This window comes from Tiliqua scincoides, chromosome 1 (assembly GCF_035046505.1).
Source record: "Tiliqua scincoides isolate rTilSci1 chromosome 1, rTilSci1.hap2, whole genome shotgun sequence".
NCBI lineage: Eukaryota > Metazoa > Chordata > Lepidosauria > Squamata > Scincidae > Tiliqua > Tiliqua scincoides.
This window is the reverse complement of record NC_089821.1, coordinates 170,342,264-170,361,483: the sequence shown is the minus strand read 5'-3', so window position 1 is coordinate 170,361,483 and position 19,220 is coordinate 170,342,264. Positions and strand designations below refer to the sequence as shown.

The 19,220-nt window shown below is 44.5% G+C and overlaps 1 protein-coding gene across 2 annotated transcripts in view; it reads left to right on the top strand.

Moving 5' to 3' along the window:
• Positions 1-15,661: 15,661 nt before the first annotated feature.
• Positions 15,662-19,220, top strand: part of ELOVL5 (ELOVL fatty acid elongase 5) — a 68,740-nt gene continuing 65,181 nt past the window's right edge. Inside the window, exon 1 of one of the 2 annotated variants that reach the window (XM_066640735.1) lies at positions 15,662-15,776. The gene's annotated coding sequence lies outside the window, so the exon portion shown is untranslated. Of the gene's footprint in view, positions 15,777-16,371; positions 16,398-19,220 lie in introns of those variants that run through there. The other variant, XM_066640743.1, reaches the window with a different exon arrangement.

Genomic DNA, 19,220 nt, shown 5'->3' with positions numbered 1-19,220 from the left:
TGGGAGGCTTACCAGTATGAAGCAATCCTTTGCAGTTCTATTCAGAGGTAATCCCATTTGTGCCAGTTGTTCAATGAGACTTCCTCCTCCCAAGTAACAATGGAGCCCAAAGGAGCCACATGTTTGGAAAGTGTGATCGCTACAAACTGCCTCCCCTGGCTTCCCCACCCCCTTTCTCCCTCTTCCTTGTTCTCCAACCAATTCTAAGGCAAGATCCCCCTTGGGCTCCTTCTCCTGCCCTACCTCATCCTAAGAAAAAAGTCAGACCACCCATCCTTCATCCAATGATCGTAGGTTCCTTCAGAGATGGACAAGAGAGCCAGCTCCCATCTCTCCCCCTCTTACTCAATGCAAAAGCAAACCATAAACCCTTTCCTGCTTCCTGGCTGGAACTTCCCTGCTGCTTGTCTGGCCTTAAGGATGCCCCCGTGAGGTCTTGTATGCTGCGAAAGAAGTAAGCAAGTGGGCTCGAGACAGACTCAAGTCTGCATGTGTGTGACTGAATGCCAAGTCAGATTCAAGTCAATGCCCAAGTCATCGACTCAGATGACTCGAGTCTGCACATGTGTTTTTGCAACTCAGACTTGAGTCACCTGACTTGTTCCCATCCCTGGAACTGGTTGATGCCAAATTAAATTGCAAGGAGAGCCCAGTGAGTGAAACATTGCCCCTGTACTACCCTCCCCACCCACCCTGCCCCTGGGTCCAATTGGTTTGAAATCACCCCACCCAAAGCAGTTGGCAGTGATGCCGCTGCTGGATTCCATGCCACTGGTCGATTCTTTTTATCTGCGAATTTTTATTCATAGATTTAGTGCCTGCAGTTTTTACCATCCATGGATTCCAAACCCTTAGGGTAGCAGGCTCTGGACTAAAGCTGTGTCCAGAGGAAATTCTGAGGGCCAGAGGATGTTCTGAGGGCCAGGGGGGCTGCATGCAGCTTTCCGAACCCTCAGAATGCCTGGTTTTAGACCAAAAAAAAAGTTTTTACATATAGCATTTCTCAATCTGTGGGTTGGGACCCACCAGTTGGGTCGCAAGCCAATTTCAGTTGGATTCATTTCAATGTGTATTTTATTTTTAATATATTAGACTGGATACTACCATGGTATGTGACTGCATTTGGGGAAATGTTACAGATCTGTACTTTTAACAGGCTACTATGTATATGCTTTTAACAATGATAGTCAATGGGACATTCCCTGGTAAGTGTGGGTAGGATTGCAGCATTTGGGATGTTTGGGAAATTTTTAAAAATAGATCAGCAACTGCTTGGAAGGGTGCAGAGTGTTCTTCTTCATTTTAAATCAATTTTTAAACTTATTGTAAACTTTTAATTTAATTTAGTTCATTAATTTGATTTTGTTGTATGGAGGTGTTAAAAATTTTCCTACTTGATGATGTCTCTTCTGGCCATGACTCACTTCCAGGTTAATGATGTCACTTTTGGTGGGTCCTGACAGATTGTCATTCTAAAACATGTTGTGTGTGTATATTGTGTGTTGTGTGTGTATTGTGTGTGTGTGTGTGTGTGTGTGTGTGTGTGTGTGTGTGTGTGTGTGTGTGTGTGTGTACTGTATATATTCCCACTATTTGGTGAGGATTTGACCAGTTTATATTTTATACATACACGTGCACACACAAAAACTATTAGCTCTGAAAAAGCTGGATTCCATTAAATAGTGCACTCCGTACAATCTGTATTGTATTTTTGACTCTACAATAAATCATAAAAGCAATAATCTATTTCTGAGAGCACCCTCATATGTTATAGGTACAGAAAGTCCTGTATGCAAGAGAGCAGTGGACTCTGCAATACTGCCAAGCATAAACTGGAACAAAGACTTTCAAGTTTTTGTGGCGTCAGCAGTGATGGGCAATAAAAAGGAGCCCATGCAACTCTCAGCTTGCTTAATTATAGCATCAAGGTACTGCTGGGCCTTGATGTTATTAATTAATTAAATCAAAATTATAATTACCCACTGGTTTTCATTGGTTCTTTAACAGAACTGAATGCCTTTTGGCAAATATGATTGCTAGCTCTTGTTGTTAACTATGTTTTGAATGTGTAAGAACATGCACACACACCCCACAGTACTGCTTCCACTTTGCCCAGGATGTCCTTTGTCAACCTGCACCATGTCATATGCTCTGCATTCCCTGACAACTAATGCCCATCATGTCGTCCCATCCTGTCCCTCTCCCCCCCCCCCCCGTACTGGCCCATGACAAACTTGTGGATTATCCTGCAGTTGATGGAAGATAGGGGAGACATGTTCATGCTAGTTGCAGGAAGTAGAGAGACTTTGCAACATCTGCTCCTGGACACCGAGGGGCTGTGTCGGTACTAAAGTGTTGTTTGTTTTCTTTAAAACGGTTTCACTTCATGTTGATCACATAATAACCAGCATGTCCCAATCAGTTATGAAATTCAAACATCAGAGAGCTTTCAGTTTAAAATGACATTTATTTAAGTTCTTTCAGTTTTGGTTTGTCCTCCAAAACGTGTGGAAAACAGAATTTAAATTGCATGCTATGTAAGCTGTAAAAACTGTGCATACAATGCTGGTTTTACAAATTGGGCTCCATGCACCCACACTTTGCCTTGACCTTTCAGCACTGGGTGGGGAACAATGCACCCAGGCTGAAATTCAACAGATGAAAATTCCCCATCACTTGCTAGAGATGCACCTGGTGAATGACTGCCTGATGCACCTCTGCGAGGCATAGTGCTTCTCCGAAATGCCACCCAGGACTATAATAAATATCAGGCATGTTCTCCACAAATGTACAGATAAATCTATGATATGATTATCCACAATCAGAAATAGAGCTACTGCAGTCCTATCAGTTACTCTTTGTTGTGTTGGACAGAGCAGGTATACAACTGCTGTTGATCCCCTTTTGTCTGTGATTTCTCCCGGCCTCCGTGGTTCTGAACACAGGGCAGAAATTGCTTCACCACTTGATTATATTGCATGTGCCCTGCACTAAGAATGAAAGCAGCCAACCTAAGATAAATGCTATTATTTAGCCACCCTGTGTTGGAGCAGTCAAAAGACTGCCTCATATGAGGCTCAGATTATACAACTGCTGGGGTGTTTTCTACATGACAAATGCTTGTGTGAAACCAACAAAATACATGCAAGAAAACTGAGCCACTCTTTCATTTTAATGCTGGAGAAGGGAATAAATGTCCTTTGAAAACTCTGAGATGCATCATATATGGAGGGGAAAGCATTCTTCATTACTCATGAATGGCACTAGGAATTTAAAAACAAAACATGACTGTTTGCAGTTAGCATCTGTTTTTTATCTGTGTGGTTACCACTCCCCACTGAAATTATGAGCTGGCTATGTTTGCTTTTTAAATAAACAAAACCCTGTCACCACTTACAAAAATACTTTCCTTCTGACTTATCCAGATTTTGCTGGCACAAATGTGTTCCTTGCAATAGGATTACACTCAACAGTGTTTTTGGTTGCAGATACAAAGAAGCAAAATGTCTCTGGCCGTGATTTTCACCAGAGATGTAGTTGCAGCAGGAGTTGTGCAACAGAGTTCAGCTGTCCCAAAATGGCTGCCGACAACACGCGGATCACTCTTTTGGGGGCCATTTTGGCAGGACTGCTGCAAAAGGTGGGCGGATCAGACCTGGGAAGGGGGAATCTAACAAAAGCAGTGACAGATCTCTGCCTCAATGGGCTCACAATCTAGAAACAGATATGAGGGAGGTGACTGAGGAAGAGAAAAGAGGAAGGGGAAAGGAGTGTTGGCAGGGCAAGTGGGAGAATATGTGGTTATTTCATGTACAGGAGACTAAAGGGTCTAGGAGTTGTGCCAAGGTCCCACCAATCTGCACTGTTCCAGTTGCCTGATCCCCATTTGGAGAATTCTGCACGGGCTTGGCTCTCAGAGAAACAGGCTGTCAGTTAACACCTTCGTTAGTGCTGGGGCTTGTTTACCCCCACGCTTGGCACAGTTCAGACTTGCCTGGTGGTTCACGGAATGTGCTCCACCTTTGTATGCTTTCAAAAACTATTGCTGACTCATAAAAAAAAATTATCCAGCTTAGTTTATAAAGCGACACATAAAAATTGGAGTTATCACACGCAGAACAAAGCTTGTCATGTTTGTTGGCATTATTTTCTTCCACCATCCTTTCTGGAGATACATTACTTGGCAACTTCCTTGAGGCAGACCTAAATCATACATACACACACACGCACAAACACATGTAATGTTTGCCATAACAAACTATGATGACAGCTTTTGTTACAGAAAAACCACTTTAGGAGGGCAAGATTTCCAGCTGAGATGCAGCAGGGGGAGTGTTTAACCATTTCACCATCAACACTTTCCTTTTTATTATTACTAACCATGTTATTTGTTTTCACCAATAAACAAAATAGCAATTATAACAATGACAAGAGAGGAAGGTATGGGGAGGAGACAAGCTAAACTTCCAGGTCAGACAGAACCCACCAGCTCCCCTGTCAGTTATCATAATTGGTACAGAAGAACCAAATACAGTATAGCCTATAGTACTGATGAGCCCTTTGCAAGTTCAAAATATGCTATCTTGCTTTTTTGGTAGTGCCTTCAACTAGGGCATCAGTACAGAGAAAGTAATGGTTTTTGCCTTTAATAGTCCATGTACAGTACTTTCTTTCAAAATGCAGTCTCAGCCTTTTAAAAAATGTGTTACTCTTTTACAAGGTGAAGGAAACCCATCACACTTGTGCAACGGTCCATTTTAACAGATGTGTGAGGGCTCAAAAATAGATTCAGAAATATTAAATATTAAATTGTCACTCATCAAAAGAAGACATTCAGACTAAACCTGAGGCCAAGATGTGAACTTACATTTTAATTCAAGTAGAGGGGACATTGCCAGTTAGTTGCATGCATTGTCATCCGCCTGATGAACCAGAACGTTTGAGCACCAATGTCTTCTCTTCTATGTTTCCTTCCTTCCATTGTTATATTTCCAGGACCTGGGATGGTGGTGGAGCTTTTTGGTCAGGAAAGGACACACAGCCTTATGGTAACTGGAAGGAAGAACCACTGAACAAGATGAGACTTACCTCTGAGTAAACGTGTATAGGATTGCACTGTAACAGTCTGAATCCTGATTGTATTCAACAACCATTGGTGAAATTTTCATTAGTAAATCAGCATGTGAAAGATGGACAGGATGTGGTGATGGCACCTGGCCTAAATGCCTTTAAAAGGGGATTGGACAGATTTAGGGAGGAAAATTCCATCACTGGTCACAAACCATGATGACTGTATGTAATCTGTGTTTCAGAGGTAGTGAGTCTGTGAACGGCAGGTGCAAGGGAGTGGCTACAGAATATGGGTATCTTGTTGTCTTGAATGCTCTCTGAGTCATCTGATGGGTCACTGTGGGATACAGGAAGCTGTACTAGATGAGCCTTTGGCCTGATCCAGCAGGGCTCTTCTTGTGTTCCCCCAGGTCTGCTTCACAGTGACTTGAGCTGCCCCCTAAGAATCCTGTTTTACCCAAGCAGAAATGCCATCATTCTGGTTCCACTAACTGAAACAGTTGCAAAATGGCACTGAGGCCATTGTTTTAAGTTGCGTATCCTTTCTGATGTAATAAAACAGCATACACTAGAGAGGGGAGAGAGATTGGGAAAATATTCCAATAATTAGATCTGCATGAGCTAGTTAAATCAATGGAAAAGATTCTGTGGCCGTCACATGGCACTACCTACTGGTTCTTCACCTGCCATCTCAGTTGCTCAGGTGCCAACTGTCTATAGCAGGTCTGCCCTGGAAACTTGGAATCAGTGACCTGGAAGAAATGTACCTCAACATAGGGACAAGAAAGTTGTTTCTCAAAAAGCTATAAGCAAATAGCAGCTTAGATTACCAGTTTCAAGATGGCTGTGCTTCCTATTTTTCTGTCCATATTGTAGCTCTAAAATGAAGGCTACTTTTCAGTTAGAAATGTGGTGAAGGAAGATTTGAGGTGAAAGAAATCTATGAACACTGCCTGGAACAGAGGCACTTTAGCAGACCCAATGCGATAGTAGCGGAATCCACGGACACCCCCTCCCAATATGACATGGAAAGCATCCTTCCTTTACGGCAATGACTCTCAGACTTTTAGCACCGGGACCTGCTTTTTAGAATGAGAATCTGTCAGGACCCGTTGGAAGTGATGTCATGACCAGAAGTGATGTCATCAAGCAGGAAGAGTTTTATCCTAGGCTGCAATCCTGCTCATACTTAACAAGGAGTAAGTCCCATTGACTATCATTGTTAAAAGCATATGCACAGTAGCCTGTTAAAAGTACAGATCTGTAACATTTCCCCAATGCAGTCACATGCCATGGTAATATCAAGCCTAATATATTAAAAATGCAATATTGAAATGAATGGGGATCCATCTGAAATCGGCTTGTGACCCACCTAGTGGGTCCTGACCCACAGTTTGAGAAACACTGCTTTACAGGGTCCCAGATTGTGAGGCTTCTTAATGGTTGCCTGGTACTGCTGAAATCTGGAGAGGGGATGGAGGTTTTGAAACAACATCTGCTCCTCACTGGGAAGCAAAGGCCATACAAAGTATACACCCCTTTCTTCAGAAGTCTGACCTCTTTCTAGCCTCGTTTACTTCTCTTGGGAAGGAGAGGAAATTAGGGAGGGGATGCAAACTCAGCTTTTTGTACTCCACTTTGTTAAGAAGCAAAAGAGCGTTTGGGCAATACAGCAATAGCAATCGAATTAAACAGTCATGAGATTGTTTCTGGAAACCAAGGGGACAGTTTGTTCTCTGCTGGTCTTATTCTATGCTCTTATAATAGAAGCCGAGGCTTCAGCAGTCTCCTTAGCGGTATAATAACTGCCAAGTCAGGAACACAGAATCAAGAAAAATCTTGCTCAGAATCACTTTTCCACACAAGGGGTAAAATAATTACATTGCTAGATATCACTGAGGGGGGGGAGGGAAAGCATGAAGAGAATTTTTTTTAATGCTTGCTATTAAAAGAGAGAGTTTAGTATTGAAGGGGAGTACAGCAAGTTGGGCCTGCATTAGTTTTCCCTCAGATATTTGTGCTAGGGAACTTGGTTATTGTATTTGCAGTACGTGGCTGTCAGAGAAAACTTAGCCCACCACAGTAAAGTCCAAATTTAAAAAAAAAAATCTGAAAAGCATTGCAAGCAGCAAACTAACAAGGAGCATGGCCAAACCAATGAAGCCCACATTTTATTTATTTGTTTGTTTGTTTGTTTGTTTAATTTTTACCCCACTTTCTCCCTGAAGGACACTCCCATTTTGAAAAGGATCCTGAAGTTAATCCCGCCTATTGATAACAAAGGCCAAGTTGTCTATGGAAAGTGCCTTCTCTTGCTTAAATACAGTATGGGGGAAGGGGGAATTATGGGCAGAACAGAAACATTTGGGATGGGGAAGTTTATTCTTTCCCTTCCCACTGTTTTTATTCTGAAAATTATCCTGCTAGAGTGAGGACTTGCCCATGAAGAGGCAATTTGGCATTGCCAGCAAATTGCGGCTTCAAAGGAGTGATTTTCTTAATAAAAATAGCATGCAGAGAAATATGACCTTCCCCCTCTCTGTGCATCCTGCTTCTGATTGAATTTCGCCCTCCTCTCAGCTGTACTTAGGAAAAAGCACCGTGCTTCCGACAGGAAGTATGCCTCCATGACATTTGTTTGTGTGCTTGTGTAGCTTGGCCCTCAGCTTGACTTGGCATTGCAGAAAATGGAAAAGAGTGACATAATATTTAGTCGTATCTAGCCAGTGGTTTCCCATGTTCCTAATTTGGCGGTGAAGGTTGCATAACTGGAGACCAGGAAGCTAAACCATTAAAAGTTGAGTTCAGTTCTGGTTTTGACTCATCAGTATTTTTAAACTCTCCGGTTCAGACATGACTTAAGAATGTGTTCCGCAACTTGTTCAGACACTTTGTGTCAGTTTAGGTGCATTTCAAGACATCAAACCTACCTCTGGCTTAAATCTGTACGAAAACAATTGAAATTAATATTGCGGTTTTTATGCTCCGGTTTCCTGACACTTAGGGTCAGTTTCAGCACATAGCACCCTCAGGCAAATGCTAGACCCATGTTCTCATGACTTTTCTTGTGTAAACTGTTTTGTGAGTTTTTTTGTTTAAAAGTGTTATATTGATAATAACAATAACGATGATGATAAATATGCAAGGATTCTATTCTGGGAAGAAGAGACTCCTCAGTTAGTGACTAGAGGGGGAATGCTTAGGCCTAGTTATCCAGGAATGCCTGAGGAAAAATTTATTATTTATTCTTTATTTAAGGGATTTTTATAACCCCTTTCTCAAGATTTCTCAAGACACAAAGCGGTTTACATTGGGCAGACTGCTTATAAACCCAATTTTTTTTAAATGGGTTTTTTACAAAGTGACAAAAGGATAATGATAAAAATGACCAAGTGATAATTTTACTCGTATTAATGTTAAAAATAGTAAACACTCCTTATACACTGAAACACTTCCTCACTGAGTTTTGTCTCCTTTTCTACTCAGTCCTGCCTTTAGAAATCATTTCTCCTGCTCCCAACACCTCAGGTTTTTCTTTCAAAAAGCTCCAAAGCAAAACAAAAAAACCTTACAGTGCAATACTCTCAGACAGGTTTACTCAGAAGTAAGTCCCACTATGCTCAATGGGATTTATTCCCATGTAAGAGTGCATAGAACTGCAGTCTTATCCTGTCTAGAATGACGGGGAAAATGGCAGGAAGGAGGAACTGAAGAGCCAAGGAAATACAAGAAGCTCTAGTAGCCTCAGGCCTCCACAAAGAAGCCATGTTGCTGAAAATCAGGCTGTGGGTGGCAGGTGCCTACTTGAGCACCAGGAGAACTACCGAGTAGGCCTAGGTTGTGCCTATCAATTTCTGTCAGTAGTGTAACTAGAGGGTATGCGAACACTACATTTTGCATGGTGCTTCACTGCGGTGTACAAGGGGCCCCCCTCCTCCCCTTTGGAGCCATTCCGGGCTGCAAGAGTAACACAGAGGAGATCTCTGTTTTGCTCTAGTGGCCCAAAATGGTTCCAAGGGGAAGGGGCCACTGGTGAGTCTTGGACACACAGTTTGAGACCAGCTGCTCCAGGCTTTCAGAAGGATCTTTCTCAGGCCTATCTAGAGACACCAGGGATTAAACTAGGCATCTTCTGCTTGCCAAGCAGGTGCTCTACCATTGAGCAATAGCTGAAATAACACATGTGTATGTTGATATGGAGGGATAAAGCTGTTTAGATGAACAACTTTCACTTCAGGCCCTTTTCTGCTATCAATCAGTTTGTAACCTCTCATCCCATTCCAGTGATCTCTTGTGCTCCTTCTGCACTCATGCACCCAGAAAGTCCTCTGCCCACAAGAACTGCCTCCTTCATTTCCATGGAGGTGAAATTCTGTATGTATATTATCTCACACACACAGTACAACCCAGCCCATTGAAACCAATAGGGAAGAGAGATACTGATTTTCATACAGAACAATGAATCAGGAATACAAATCTAAATTGTGACTCCAATCATAAATATTTCCTTACAAAAACATGTCAAATTCAACAGTATTTATTTTCAAGTGTCATGCGATCACAGATTGCACAGGAAATCCTCTTTAATGAATGCCAAGTTATTTAATGAAGAGCTCTATAATGATCATTCCAATCCAATATAGAATCTGGCAGATAAAACCTGGACTCCCACCAACCTGCAATTTAACATCATCACGCTGGGAGACATGATTGAGAGAGTCTGGCTAAAAACTGACTCTGAAGGGCACTTCATAATTGCAGTGCTAATGGAAATACTCCATCAGTAGTAATTTATTTCATATTGCTAAAGAGTCCCCAAAAATAAGTGAAATGACTTCACTACAAATACTGGTTCTGAAGGTCACACGGTTTTAAAATCCTCTTAACTCTCACATCAAGGGAAAAACAGGCAGCTGCCATCAAAGCACCCATAAATCCCGTGCTGTAATAATCTGTCGATGGCCAATTTGCAGACATAATATACGGCAGTCACTATTGTTTGAGTGATCATTTCTTCAGTGGCAAGATGAAACCACATTCTGCAACCTTTAAAATTGAAATCTGGCCATTACCGGTCACCAGCAAGCCCCACCCTCCGCTTGTTCTCCAACTCCAGTGTGGGTTCTGCTCAGAGGCTGCAGCTGACATATTCTGCCTGTTCATGGGAAGACAATCTACATTCAGGCTGGAGCATCTGCACTAGTTCCTAATATCTTCCGACGACAATTCTAGGGTGCTGGTTTTGACCTCTACAGTACTGAACGGTTTTGACCACAAATATGGTTTTGACCACCTATCATCTCCCCTCCATGCCATCATGAGTTTTAAGATCAGCTGAGCTCAGGTGCCTAAGAGCACCACCTAGGGACACTGTCTATGGATAGCAAGGGCATCTTAAGTGGTGTTTTTGATAGTGGCTCCACTGTTAGGGAACTGTCTCATCTCTGTGTGTGTGTATGTGTGTGTGTGTGTCCTGGCAGGACCTTTTATGCTTGTGATAAGCAGAAATGTATCAGGTTATGTGAGTTTTACAAGTCTGCTCTTGTGTAAGTTCTCTATGTCCCATTGGATCTCCCTCCTTTCCTTTCCACAGTGTCCTTCAGGAGACTGTGGTGCTGGTGGGGGACTTTGTCCCTTTGATTTCATATTACTCAATGAGCTTTCACCCAGACTGGTACAGGAGCCAGAGGCATAGTGTTTGCACATTAGAGTCTCTTGTCCAAATCGCCACTATCAGGCTTTCTGGCTGGCCTTGACCTTTGAGCTGGTCATATACATATGTGCCGTAAAAGTAATGAGGGATATATGTATATGAAACCATTCCCCTGAGTCCATGATGGATGGGGAAGAAATCCCCATTCTGCATGTTGGACACTGAGAAGTAAGTCAGATGGTTTAACCCTTGGACTTCAAAAGACACTTACCTGATCTTATATTAGAAAGAAAGTTCCATCATTCCTCTGTTGCTTTTTTCCTTTTCCTTTAAATATGTATTTACTTGTGCAGCACAGTCCTACTTACTTTGAGGCCTTTTTTAACCAATTTTTCTTTTCTTTTTTTCAATCGGGCTGAGTTGTTGTAAGAGCAGGCAAGCCTTTTCAGTACACAGAATGTTCCCTTAATTCTGCCTGGAAAGCTCTGTGCAACTCAGAGCGCAATCCTACCTCTCCACATGCTGAAGGTGTAGCATAGTGTTCTTCAACCTTGGGGTCTGGACCCCAATGGGGTTGCAAAGCCTCAGTTGTGCGGCCGCAACTCATTGGAATGAAAAGGATGGGAGACCACTGGATTAGAGCATCACCAGTTAAAGGGGAGGGCATCTGGTATACCCCTTCAAGTCCCAGGAGATTGTGTCCCAGTCCTGCTCAGGTTCATAGCAACTGTGATACAATAGCTTTCACTAGTGCCAGGCTTCATGGTAACTTTCTGCTGTATCTAATGAGAATATTATAGTGGACCATGCTGGGATGGCGTAACAGGGGCAGGGAGTGGGCAGATAAGGTCCTAGGAGGAGGATGAAATTGGTGGTGGGTCCCCTGTTTCATACTTTTTAATTTCTTTATTTATTAGTGTCATGGCACAGAAAAGGTTGAAGACCACTGGTGTAGCAAGGTTTGTGCAATCCAGAGAGCAAGCAGCATCAGCAGAGAGGCCTGTGCTGCTCCACTGATGCTGCAACCACAATGACTGCCACCAGTGAAGGTAAGGAATGTACTGGGTGGTGGCAGGGCAGGGGAAGGGCGGTTTGGAGGTGGGGAAGGGGCTTTTCTGGGCAGGGGAGGGTGGAATAGGAGTGAATCAGGTTTGGAAGGGGGCAGGACTGGCATAGCAGACCTCTGCCACATCCTAACCCCCATTCCAGACCTGCTGGCTTTGCACAGGGCTGCTCAGACTTGTGCCTTCTATTTAGCAGCTGCAGATCTGAGTAGTCCCATATAGGGCAGGCTGGGGTGAAATAATGGGGAAAATATCCCCTTTACCCAGAGGAGATCTCCAGTCTGCTCCAAAGCTGTGCTGAATATAGTGGAGGCTGTGTGGCCTGGCTGTCCCAGCACAGTTTAGAACTGGACTGTCAAAGGTCAGCATTATTTATTTATTTATTTATTTATAAAAAATTATATCCTGCCACAGTGAAGCAAATGCCCAAGGCAGCTTACAAAGTTCCACACGAAAATATGTAAAAACAATAGATAAAATAATTAATAAAAATGACAAAACTATGGGGGCAGCAACTACTTGGACCTAAACACTATTACACAGACCCAGAGGGCAGACCCATCACCCAAATGCCTGAATAATTGGAAATATTTTGAGTCCCTGCTGAAAAGCTATGAGGGAGGGGGTACCATAGTTCTTAATTCTCCTGGCAGGTAATTCCATAGTTGTGGTGCCACAGAGAAGGCTCACCCTTGCGCTGTCGTCCCTCCAATTTGGGATGAAGGCAGCACTTGTAGGAGAGCCCCTCAGAAGACCTAAGAGGGCAGGACAAAATGTATGGGATTTTATTATGATTTTGTATTTATATGGTGTTTTAACTGCAATTGATGTGTTTTAGTATGAACTTGTCAGTCACCTTGAGCTTTGGAAAAGTGGGTTATAAATCTTTTAGATAATAAATAAAATACCTGAAATAAAAAATTTTTTTCTCTTTTGCCTGCAAGTGTGAAAAGGTCTGTCAAAGGCACAGGGCATTTACGTTCCTATAGATGACATTTTAAGAGAGTGTTGGGGGTCTCTCCCCAGCTATCTGTGGGCCCAGTCCTATCTAACTTTCTAGCACTGCTGCAGCCTCAATGCAACCTGGAGGTAAGGGAATAAATGTTCCCATACCTTGAGGAGGCCTCTGTGACTGCCTCCCCACCACAGGATGCAGTGCATGCACCATTGGAACATCTGCACTGGCACTGGAAAATCAGATCAGATTTGGCCCTGTGCCATTCGTGAATGTTGGACAGAACACAGAAGAGATTTTAGTAAAACTCTGATTAGATGAACTAGGTCACAGTGGTTCCCAAACTGTGGGTCATGACCTGATTTTTGATGAGTTGCATAAGGGTGATGGAAAGACCAGAAAACTAATTGCCTTAAGACCTGAAGCAATGCAAAAATCAAATAGCCCTGCTAACTACCCTGCAAAGAGCTCAGCTCCTGTAGTTTGCAAGCATGTGTAAGTATTGGAAGATAAATGTTTGAGGGTTTTTACCCCTGGTTACTATTACATGTAAATCAATCAATCAATAAAATATTATTTCTTTCCAGATCTCCTTTTATTTAAAGTCTGTTACACCTAGGTGGGTCCCAACAGATTGTCATTTTAAAAAGTGGGTCTTGGTGCTAAAAAGTTTGGGAATCCCTGATCTAAGTTTTCTTTGGAGTTTACAGAAAATGAAAAAAATAAAAGCATAGGGGGGGGAAGAGAAGAAATTGCTGGTCTTCAGCCCAGTCCTATGCATGCCTACTCGGAAGCAAGTCCCATTATAGTCAATGGAGCTTACTCCCAGGAAAGTGTGGCTAGGATTGTAGCCTGAATCACCCAATGTGAATGGCGGCTCCTCCTTGCCAGGATGCTCCAGGCAAGCCAAGCAGTTGCCCTACCAGCGACGGAGTGCGCTGACCCGGGTTGGGAGTCGCCGGGTCGCTGAACTTGAATAACCCACCAGAAGGCTGGAGGCACCGCCTCTTCGCCACTGCGATTGGCCGCCGCCGCCGCCGGTTCAATGGGGTGAGCCGCAGGCTGGGGTTTCTTTCCAGCAGGGAAAGGGAACAAGTGAGCTTACCTAACAGATCGCTTGCAACTCCGCGGGTGGAGGAGCAAGAGGGCAGCCAGCGTGGAGCTCGTGCTGCAAAGTACAAGGTTGCAGGAGGGTCAGATTCCCCATTGCAATCTACACGTGCAGGCTCCCCCCCCCCCAAAAGACCCTGCATGGCTGTATTTCCAGATGTCCCCTGCTGACGCTGCTCTTTCTCTACTCTTTGTCCTTTCTTCCCTTGAGAAGCGGCGCTGGTATCTGTGGGGCGGGCTTGTTACCAAGTCACTTGTTCAGGGTGAGTTGGGTAGTGTAGCAACTTCATCGGAGCCACTTTGTTTGCTCTCCTTCCCTGATCTGCTTATCCAGCCCAATAAGCTCTTCTCACTGAAGCCACAAACTTGAAGTTGGGATCCCTGGAGCACTTCATCTCCAGGGCACCGCTTGCTGAACTGAGTCCTCGCTGCCGTCCTATGCATGGTTTCCTGGGAGTTAGCTCCACTGAACTCAATGGGACTTACTTCTGAGTAGACACACATAGGCTTGGGCTGCATGTCTGCTCCAGAAATAACCACAGAAGATTTAAGCTGTAGTCCTATACACACTTTCCTGGGAGTAAGCCCCATTTAACACAATGAGATTTACTTCTGAGTAGACATGCCTAGGATTGCACTGTTACAGCTTAACCATCGGTGCGGCGCGATCCTACCCACACATACTAGAAGAAATCCCAGTGATAAGGAGCCCGATCCTATACTTGTCTTCTCAGAAGTAAGTCCTATTATAGTCAATGGGGCTTATTTTCTGGAAAGTGTGGATAGGATTGGACTCAGTAGAGTTTACTTTTAGGTTAAGTGCGCATGGGATGGCAGCCTTATTATAGAGCAACCCTAGGCTTGATAACTCAAAAGTACTTCTCATAAATTGAATTATCGGATTAGTCAAAAAGAGTTTAGGATTGCAGGGTTTAGGCTTTATTGGGGGGGGGAAACTTATTGTGGTCGATTAGATGCATGTTTTGTTCGGAAGCAAAATCCAGTAGAATGCACTCCTGTAATCCCATTCGCGCGTGCATTGTGATCCTGTGCACAGCTAGGCATGCCTAAGAGCACGATCCAAAACTTGTCCACTCAGAAGTAAGTCCCACTGTTTTCAGTGCAGCTTACTCTCAGGAAAGTGTGGCTAGGATTTCAGCCCCAATTCCCTGAAAGCCATCATTTTAGAGAGGGCCTAAGAGCCCAATCCTATGCGTGTCTACTCAGAAGCAAGTCCCATTAGAGTCAAGGAATCTTACTCCCAGGTAAGTGTGGATAGGATTGCAGCCTGAGAGCCCAATCCTATGCATGCCTACTCAGAAGTAAGTCCCATTAGAGTCAAGGGAGCTTACTCTACACTTACTCTACAAGGTAAGTGTGGATAGGATTGCAGCCTAACGTCTCTCCAGACAGCAGCCTGACTTGGGCGTGAGGCTCTTCTCAGCTCAGGGAACCTCCTCCTTCCCAAATGTACATGCATGCAAAGGACTGGAGGCTTAAGGGCAATCATTCCTGCTGGTTCTTCTCAGTCCCTGCAAGTGTAGGTTTTGAGTTTTCGTGTTTGCCTGGAAAGATCTATTGTCCCTCACTTGCAACCCCCCCCCCCGCGACCACGGTGACGTCAGGAGCCCCCTGTTGGAGACCTCTTCTTATTCGTCTCCAGCGACCATTGTTACGTCACAGTCAGCCCACAATTTAGCCGGGGGATCGCGCTCCTCTTCCCTTCCATTCTCCTTCCTTCCTAGTGGTGTCTGAGCCTGGGGGCCCCGCCTCTTCTTCCCTTCCCCGCCTTTGCAGCGTGACTTGAGCCGGCTGGCTGCTGCTGCTGCAACCGCTACCTCTCCTCCCTCCCTTTCTCCTTCTCCCTCTGCTGCTGGGATCCATCACCACTTTAACGCTGCCCACTGCTCAGCACGAGTGGAAGGTAAGACACCCTCTTGGCAACTCCTCTGGGTTGGTGGGTGGGCTCCGGATGGGGGGAACTCCCAGCTGTTGCTCTGCAGGGCGGATGCTGCTCCCCAGACTCCGCTTGCCCTTGTAGGGAGAGAGAAGGGGAGTCAGAGGGTACTCTTCCCTTCCTTGCCTCCCCTCCCCTCCCAGCGTGTCCGGCCACTGTCTGGGGCGAGGAGGGCAGCTGGACCCGGTGCCTAAGGAGCCTGAGCGGGTGGGAACGCGTGGGGGACTCTGGAGCGGCCGGATCTCCCCACCCCACCCTCGCATCAGCCCATGCGAGCAGCGCCCGGTGGTTGGCTGGGACCCGCTGACAGACACCGGTGGCGGTGGACGGGGCTGCTCGGAAGCAGCAGCGGCCGCCGGGAGGGTGGAGAGAGCCGGCTGTTGTTTCCAGGCAGCGTTCATGCAAATGCCAGGGTCTGTGTGCGGGGGAAACGGAGGCACACCGTGGAGGGCGAGCATCGGGGCGCGCCTACACGTGCATCCGCCCTGCTCTCGTTGCCCCGTTATTGCTCCCCGCCGAGGAACTGAAAAGGAGAAGAGGAAGAGTGACTGAGGAGGAGGAGGAGGAGGAGGAGGAGGCCTGCCTCGAGTAAGTTTAAGGTGGCAGAGCAACTGCTGTTCATGTCTCCCCAGCAGGGGCTGAGAGCCCTGCAACAAGTGCTGCTGCAGGCTGCTTGTTCATCAGGCATCAGCTGCTCTGGTTTGCTGCCTGCAGGGCACCCAAGCCTGCTGTCACTCTTCAGAGCAAACGGGTGACAGCACCCTTGAGTCGCCTTGTGGTCTTAGAAAGGCCTGGGGCACCCGTCTCTGGTTGGAGAAAGGTGTGGATTATCATGCCTGGACGTGGCCTTCTTATGAGGAAGTCCCACAGCTTTCAAAGGGACTTGTGGCTTAAGAGTCCTAGGCTAAAATGTGGTGAACACATGCATCTCTTTGATGGTTCTAGGAGGCTATAGCTACTGGTTGCATGCCACCCATGCATGTCTATGCTGAAATCAGCACATGTACTTCGTGATGCCATACTGTTCTTTTTTTGCACAGAAGTGATGTTTTTGTACAGACTTTAGGAAAGAGACAGACATCCCAAGTAAAGCCACTTTGGATCAGGATGTGGAACTTGATCTGTAAGCAAAAAGATTGCCACCATGCTCTGGTGCCCATGCTCTGCGAATGCCCATAAATTGGTGCCTTGAGAGAGAAGAAGGTTCTGCTGACAGTATAATAAACCTCCACTTTCAACGAATGAGAATCTCTGAACTGTGTGGGATGGTCAAGAAAAGGTGACCTAGTCTGGATTCTGATCCAGAATGCATTAAGCTTCTATAAGAATACAGTCTATGATTAACTAACCTAGAGGGGGCCCAGCAGTGGTAGAATCTGGTCAGCCTAAAACTACGTTCCAGTTCCTGATGGGAAAATTGTGTGCCTCATCTAGCTTGCCTCTTCCAGAGGAAGGAAGGATCAGCCCCGCAACAACCAGAGAGAAACTGCTTCCTCCCATCACGCTGGAAGGAGCTTGCTTAATGCTTCTATAATGGTCCCTCCATCCTAAAAGCAAAACCTTTTATTTGGATGGTCCTAGATGGTATGTTTAGTCAGGGATTGTCACACTTTGTTCATTCACTCTTTTGAGGGGGGGATTGCATAATGTCATAATCCACCCACAAATGACCTGTATTTTCCTTGTTCTTAAATTGTCATGTTTAACTTTGAAAATCCAACTTTAGCTATCATTTGTACAGCATTGCAATGACTACACGTATGTGGACTGTTGATAGCACTACTGTTGTTGTTTTTTGGTTTTTTTAACAACTAATAGTTGGTGCAGACCCAGATACAACCCAGGAAGGGTAAAGATGGGAGGGTTGGTGTGCAGTGTTCCTTACCCAAAATTCTGCATCCACTGTGGTTTGTAAGGAACACTGCAGTTTCACATGCTGCTTTTCCATTAGCAGTCACAACCGAGGTAGCAGCAAAGTGTGTTGCACAAGAGGTGCCAGTTAAAAAGATAAATGCATGTGACAGAAAAAGGCAAACTAACCTTCCTGTATTACCCAGTGGTTTTAGCCAAAGCAAATTCCTTTGTATCTCTGAAGATGATTTGATGAGACCCAGGCTCTGTAACGAAAGCTTGTGTGTTCTGAGAGATAACATTTGTGTTATAAAACTGTTGAAACCACATGAGCGTATCATCTATGTTCCTCATTGGAAGCAGGACAAATGCCAGGGTAACTAACTCTTGTGGTATCTTAAGGACTAATGCATTGATGGTGCAATCCTATGCAGGCCTATTCAAAGGGAAGTCCCACTACATGTAACGGAACTTGCTCCTGGGTAACGGTGTATATGATTGCAGTCGCTGTGTGGCATACATTTTTGTGGACTACAGCCTACTTCATCAGATGCACGAACTGTTACCCTCTCGTGTGTGTGCAAGGGTGTTCTTTGTAAAGTTTAAATGCATACATAATGAAGATGACTTTTCACAACAGTGCTAATTGGTAATAGGGAGACTTTGTTATTGCCAATTACTGCTACTGAGAGTTACCACTTCTATATCCTTTAAGCTTTACATAAGCATTTGACTGTACTGCTTACACTTTTCATCCTCTCCTTACGCCTGTGTGTATGTATCCCTGCCAACAGAGGCTAACACTTCATGTACCTAATGAAGTGGACTGTAGTCCGGGAAAGCATTTGCTACAATAGATTCTTAGTTTTCTTAGTGCTACAAGACTCTCCTAGAGTCAGCAAAACAGCATATACCTACCACTCTGGAAGTTGTTTTACTTTCTCCTATGCAAAGCAGGTAGTGTTTTGAATGTAGACAGAAGCAAGTAACCGCTAAATTTCTTTGTTCTCTTTTCTAAAATGATTTCTTTGTGCCAGTGTAAATGGGGTACATCCTGAAATTAGAGTCTTGAAGATAGTGAGTCTAATATAATGAAGTCTATATAATTTCTCCCGCAATTCATTTTAAGGCTGTTATAAACATCAGACTTCTTTGACCATGTTCCCACTTTGCCTTTTGCTTGTCTTGCTTAGCATCCAGCCTGATGACAAGTTCTGAAGAACTTGAAAGCTCCCAAGCTGTTGCTTTGTTGGTACTAATAAAGGTATTGCCAAACTGTGCCTTTCTGAGTGGGTAGATAATGTGTTACTGCAGAAGTGTCACCAAGATTCACTTTATAGTTTCAGTTATGAGAGATTTCATAATTCTTTTTCTCACCCTAATAAGTACTCTAACCAGGCACATTGAAAACCAAAGCCAGGTATGTTGCCATGTCAGATCAAAAAGTGAAACCCTCTGCCCCAGGAGCCCACTGACATTAAACTCTTGAGTATGATTGATCCTGTATTGCAGGAATCACCTTTTTTTGTTTAGGAAATGTAATGCTGTTGCTTGGTCAGC